Below are 6,601 nucleotides of genomic sequence, written 5' to 3'. Positions count from 1 at the left end.
TTTATTCATAATGAAAATTTAAAATTTCTTTTTAAATATTTTCTACCAATATCTTCTATTTCTTGTTATGATAAATATCAATGAGCCTAATTATGAATTTTTGATCTTCTTTGTAAGTATCTAATTCTAGGCTAAATGAAAAAAAGTTGTTGACACTTACACATTTACTTTGTTTCAATTCTAAAGGTTCCACCTTATCATTTATTTCATCTTTCTTTTTTCTTCATCAAAAGAAGAAAAAACATACAAAACTCCATAAAATCCATCTAAATAAAATAAAATAAACTTATAATCTATAAAAAAAATTAATTCAAACATATCAATAACTTTTTAGCAAAAAGTTGGCACACGTAGAAGCAATCTAATTATAACTTCTTATTGATTGATAATTTCAAAAGAAAAAAAATACTCCCTGTAATTAAATATCCAAGCGGTAACTTAATAAATCATAAATTAGATTCATTTAATTTGAGTCATTGTGTAATTTTATAGTAGGTTTGGTCAAATGGAGTGAATGTAGTAGATTGTTCCATATTAATGAAAAGAAGCAATCTATTTAGAGAATTATATTAAGCAAAAAGAAGGGCTCAAAAAATAATCTTTATACTTGGAGTAATGATGCAATTACTAAGATTAAATCAAGATGTATCAATTGTTGGTTAAAAACTATTTCTAGCTCCTCTGTGGTGCTTGGAAGGATGTCCTGAAATATTTGGAAGGTTTGGTATGTGTCAAGACTTAACTGTACTAAATAGTATCTTATAGAATATGAGGCCTTCAACCTAATATTACAAATTCAAAAATAATTATAGGGGCTTTGCATCAAAAACATATAAATTCATGAACAATCAAGTGGCTATAGAGCTTTGATAATCCATAACTCGATCCCACTAGATAATCAGTTTGTAGGTGCAATTTGGTGAGTTGCTTGAGTGGATTAGAATAGAATGCATATGAGATATTGTATCTTTCTTTGTTGATGATAATTGTTTATATATAAGAATAATTTTTAAAATTATAAATATAATAAATAATAAAGTTATTTTTGGAACTATAAATATAATAAATAACAAAGTAATTTTTGGAACCAAGCTTTTGTAGTCCAATAGTCAAGATAATTGCCTAAAATACTTAATTGGATACTTAGTTGGCTTTGGAAGAGTTCTATGAAACTTAGAACTGTATCTTATCTTAGATCCGATATTTTAGGAGTGACAATAGGTAAAGGATTTGTAAATTAAGTGAGATTTTTTTCTTATGCGTTACTATCAATATTGTGAATTGTATCCATAGAGGAACAATTTGCATCCATTAGAAGTAAATATACACAATAATGGACTCCTATACAGTAGTTGATTGACCTAGAGTAATGCAAAAGGACAAGTCATTAGCCACTAGTATATTAATAAGGCCATCAAGATTTGTAGAGGAGAGAACATCACAAAATAAACCATCATTAATACAAGAACCAGCTAGGAACAAGCAAGTACTCAACATTAACCTTAATAGCAAAATGTACATAGATTCACAACACAAGAAAATACAAACAAACATGTACTTATACAATATCATCAAGGATACAACCAAAGAGAATAAACAGCATCAAATAGTTACAACAATGGAATAATACACACCACAGTATTAAAATTCCTCTTCAAGTCTTTAAGTACTCTATGATCCTTTTTTCAATTTAATTTCTCATCTTATTGGCTTGAAAGACAAAAATTGCCACATCTCAAGTCCAAACATTCAAATGTCTAGAATTTCATTATTATCCTCAATTGGATAGACAAGTCTTTTATCTTCCACAAAAAAAAATGTCAATAATTTCAAATTTGGGACCCACTCAAACCTAAAAAATTTCAAGCCATTAGAACTCAAATTCAGGTTAGACACAATGCAAGACTACAAATTCTATAGAAATATCTTTATCAAGGTCTTACCTTCATCAATTCAGAATATGAAGATGCGGCAACACTAATAAATAGAGTAATATTAGAACTATGAAGATTTTTATAAGCATACTATCTTCAACATCACCTAGTAGTGACTACCCTTATAGTAGAAAAACCTCATTACCTAAAAGATCTACCAATTATTCAAACAAAAGTTCTTACTTTTTTTCTATCATAGGTTATAGACAACAATCAAATAACAAATAGCTCAAAAATACAAATAATTCAAAAAGACCTTCCTATAATGTACAACAGTTTAGATAAACCTCCACGATATAAGATTACACCACCATTAGAGTGCTTCAATACATATAAGAAAAAAAATGGTTAGCTTGCAGAACTACATGGTGCTAGGCTACATAATAAGATGCATCCCAAGTGCTTGACTGCTTTATAACAGGCCAAGATTCATATTGATCTTTCAAGCAACTAATTGTCACATTCAATAATTATTTCAAGATCTAATTCTCCAAGGAAAAAAGTTTCCAAAAGACATTGGCGAATCATACTTTTTTTTTTAGATTGAGGCCACATCTTCTTCTATAGCTAGTCATCTTATTTTAATTCTCATGTACCATACAATAAATCATGTCTCAAAGTTGGAATGTGGGTGTAGATTTTAAAGTTGCCTCCTTTCTTACAAACCAAAGACTTCTTCAACAAATTCTATGAAATATTTTATGAAGTTCTCTTTGTGGATGATATAGAAGCATATCTTACAAAATTATCTACCCTAAGTGTTTACATATTGGCCAAAGACATACAAGCTTTTTTCTAGTAACTTCATTTACTTAGACTAGATGGAAAAAAAGAGATAGTGTATGAATTAAAATACAGCAAACTTTTAATTCAAAGCAATCAATTTCATTCTTTTGACTATCTAATCCAAAAATATCTAGTAGCTAGAAGCATATAATAGACTAGCAATAAATATCAAGAACAAAGAATAACAATCAACATAGTATCTAATACACCTTTATCTCTATCCAAACCTAATAAAAGTTCTCTCAAATAGATCCAATTCATTTAACAACCTAAACATATGTAGGATTGAAAAATACCAATTATCTACTCACAACGTGTTAAGAGAGCTCATTGCTATAACACATATAATATATACAAAAGTTTTTGATTTGCATTAATTCTTGATATGATTCTCAATCATACATCAACAACAATAATAGTGCCAATTTTTTATAGAAATAGAGAAAAACTTACTTAAAGCCCTTATAAAAATAATAAAATAATTAAAAAAAGCATCTTCTTATTTTACTTAATTTAGAAATTAAAAAATTAAAATTAAAATCAAACCTTAGCACAAGCACACACAATTAATGAAATAATATTTTACCTCCATAGATGGATCAATATAAAATAGAAACATATTAATCTATTACAAATTTATAAGCATGTTCAATGATTATACATTTAGTTATAGTCAACTTCAAAAAAATTATAGCTCTCATCCATTATAATAAAAAAATCTACATAGTAAAAAACTTCAAACTTATTAAATTGGATGAATCTTCCTATGATCCTTCAAGAATTAATTCTACAATTCATTCAACACAAGAAACATTTGTGGGATATTGAATTATTATATGTATTTTTTTTAAGAAAAATAAAACTTTGATTGTACCAAAAGAAGTCAATCCTATCACATCTACAACTTATACAAATCCAAACATCAACTCAAGAGAGTCTAAAATCCTTCAAGCAAATTTTTTATATTAATGACAATCTTATCTTTGTATCTTTTAACGTATAAGGATTTAGATTTAATATCACAAGATAAAAATCTATAATTAAGAGAGGACAAAAAGAATTCATAGCGTGGAGCTTTTTTAGTCTATTTTGGGCTACAAGTTAATTAAAGAGTTGACAAGTTGAGAAAAATATCTTAGAAACAATTCACATGGAATAATTGATGAGATTCACCTTCAATGATTTGTTTAAGATTTGATAGGTTCTACATGAATCACATATTAATCCAAATTGGTGGACAAATATCAATTGGGCCAATGCTGGTATATATCTCAAATCATTTATCCATATTTTTCTATCTACAACTAAGACGGACCAAAATCCGACATATATCTACATTTTTCTACTACTTGTTCGCAATTAAAGACAAAAAATTTCTCTTCTTAGCTAAATGGTAAAAGACAATAGAAGTAAATGCTACTCTATCATAGATAGCATGTTTTATTAAGGTCTTTAAAGCAATAAAAATATATAGCAATAAAAAGATTGTTGCTTAAAAGACTCAAGCGTAAATAGATTTTAAAGCTCAATTATAACATGATATAGATAAGATAATTGTATACATAGATAGAACCATGGAATTTTTTAGAATTGGAGTTAGGTGAGTGGACCACATAGGATCCATCGTGGAACATTCTAGAAAGGATTTAAGATAATTATCTAGGTAGAACCTACCATAGAATCTTTTAAAAAAGAAATTTAAGGTAATTATCTAAGTAGAATCTACGACCTAGGAACATTCTAGAAAGTCCAGGGTGGTAGGACAAGATATAAATAGGACTCGCAAGGGCCTTTTGAGGCATTTGGTCAACTATGGCTTCAGACCCTTCTTCTTAATAAAGGTTGGTTTTGCATCCTTTTGTTCAGTACTATTCTATTTTATTTCCATTTGTTTAGTTTGTCTTTCATGTCCTATTCTATTTAATTTTGTTCAATTTTATTCTCGTCTATTTTGTCCTATTTTGTAATGAAGTTTTATGTTGCTAAAGGAATAGAAGGATCTTAGGTTTTTGTCATAATCTAGTCCTGTTTCATTGATATCAGAGCAAGTATTAGACTATTTACTTTTGGTAGCATGTCAATAATCATCATTTAGTCCAAGGTCAGTTGTTGTGGTCACATTGGGTATTATATTGAAGCTACCACGGGCTACTCTTAAAAGGTCAATCGAGAAGTAAAAATATATTACAATAGTGGAGTCCAGTGGAAAAATTATACTATAAGAGATATGGCAGAGCAATCCTAGATAAAAGCTCAAATATAACACTTTTTAGGCCAGATAGCTACTTTCTAAGAGTAAATAGAAGCCTCAAAGATAAGAGAATCGATATCTGTTAGGTTGAAATTGAGTAAGCCTAGTATATACTGTAGATCTTCAAGACAAGAAAATATATGTCAATGGCTTTTCAATATGTGACAATACCTCCAATTATTTGAGGCAAATACCACTAAAAGAATTATATATGCAATCAGCTATTTGAGAGATGTGGTAGCCATTTAGTGACAACATTGAGTTCAAAGTTATGGAGCTTAAGGTGGATTTGTGACTGGGAGAAGTTTGAAACCGAATTTGAGAACCAATTTTGGTCCATCAATGTAAAAAAGATAGCATGCAATCAATTAGTAAATCTTACACAAGCTAGGTCAGTGCAAAATTATGTCTCCTAATTCAAGTCTTTATGTCTGCAAATTGACAATGTTTTGGAAGCAAAGATGATAGATCAATTCTTACAAGGTTTGAAACCTAGAGTCCAATGAGAGGTAGAGTTAAGGAATCCACAAACATTTAAAGAGGCAATTTGGATTATAAAGAAGGTTGGTGCTATAGATTTTAAAGATCATAGAGCATGATCTATAGCACAAAGTTCTATACCACTATCTAATATTATGGCACAACAAGAAATTTCAATAGAAATTGATTCTTTATAAGGATCATTGATACTACATAGACAACAAATATTGGTACAAAAAGGATTATATTTCTATTATTGAGAGTTAGGCCATCAAATCAGAGATTATTCAAAATATCAAAGTGCAAGTATCAACAAGACAAGGCAAGTTCATAGTCTCAAAATTCACCAAGCCAATAATGTATTAGAGCAAGAAAACGGTATCATAATATGTGAACTCTTGCTTGAGAATGCTCCGGGGACCTGGTTGTGGAAGGTAGAATGAAAATTGTAACAACAAAATCCTAACTCTAATAGAATACTAATTAAATTTTAGATAGACCATAATAATTTCAAATAAGCTTTAATCAAATTCAAAGAAACTTCAAAGAAATTTCAAAGAAACAATAAGAAATCTTAAAAGAATATTAGTATGATCACAAATATATCTCAAGTACATCACAATTTAATCTTAATTTAATCCTAGTTAAAATCCTATTGGACTTCATTCAAACTTTAGGCCAAAACTAATTAAATCTTAAATCCTAAAAAAATCCTAATAAAATCCTAAACCCTAAATCAAATCCTAAATTTTAAACCAAATCCTAACTAAACTCTAAACCCTAAATTAAATCTTAACCAAATCCTAAACCAAACTCTAACCAATCCCTAAACAAATCCTAAACCAAATCTTAAATCCTAAATCAAACCCTAACTAAATCTTAAACCCTAAACCAAATCCTAATCAAATCCTAAACGAAATTCTAACCAATCCATAAATAAACCCTAAACTAAACCCTAACTAAATCCTAGTAATTCCCACAATAGATTTAAAACTGAATAATTAATGAATGAATTCTTTATTTTAACTCAAATTTTTCACACTTCTTAAAAACTAAGTTGAAAAAAAGTACAAAAAATTTGAAAAGGATTGAAATAACCAAATAGACGATAACCTCAAAAATATGCTCAAGTATTAGTTGGCCTCCTTCT

At 28.6% G+C, this 6,601-nt stretch overlaps 1 non-coding gene across 1 annotated transcript; it reads left to right on the top strand.

Annotated features, from left to right (window-relative positions):
* Window positions 1-597: 597 nt before the first annotated feature.
* LOC141045897 (U4 spliceosomal RNA) lies at window positions 598-738 on the top strand. Its single transcript, XR_012218446.1, has one exon. It is a non-coding gene; the product is annotated as a U4 spliceosomal RNA (small nuclear RNA).
* Window positions 739-6,601: the final 5,863 nt, after the last annotated feature.

This window comes from Physcomitrium patens, chromosome 10, assembly GCF_059467195.1.
Source record: "Physcomitrium patens ecotype Gransden chromosome 10, ASM5946719v1, whole genome shotgun sequence".
In the NCBI taxonomy this organism is placed as follows: domain Eukaryota; kingdom Viridiplantae; phylum Streptophyta; class Bryopsida; order Funariales; family Funariaceae; genus Physcomitrium; species Physcomitrium patens.
The sequence above is the reverse complement of the archived record's forward strand: the minus strand, read 5'-3'. Positions and strand labels throughout refer to the sequence as shown.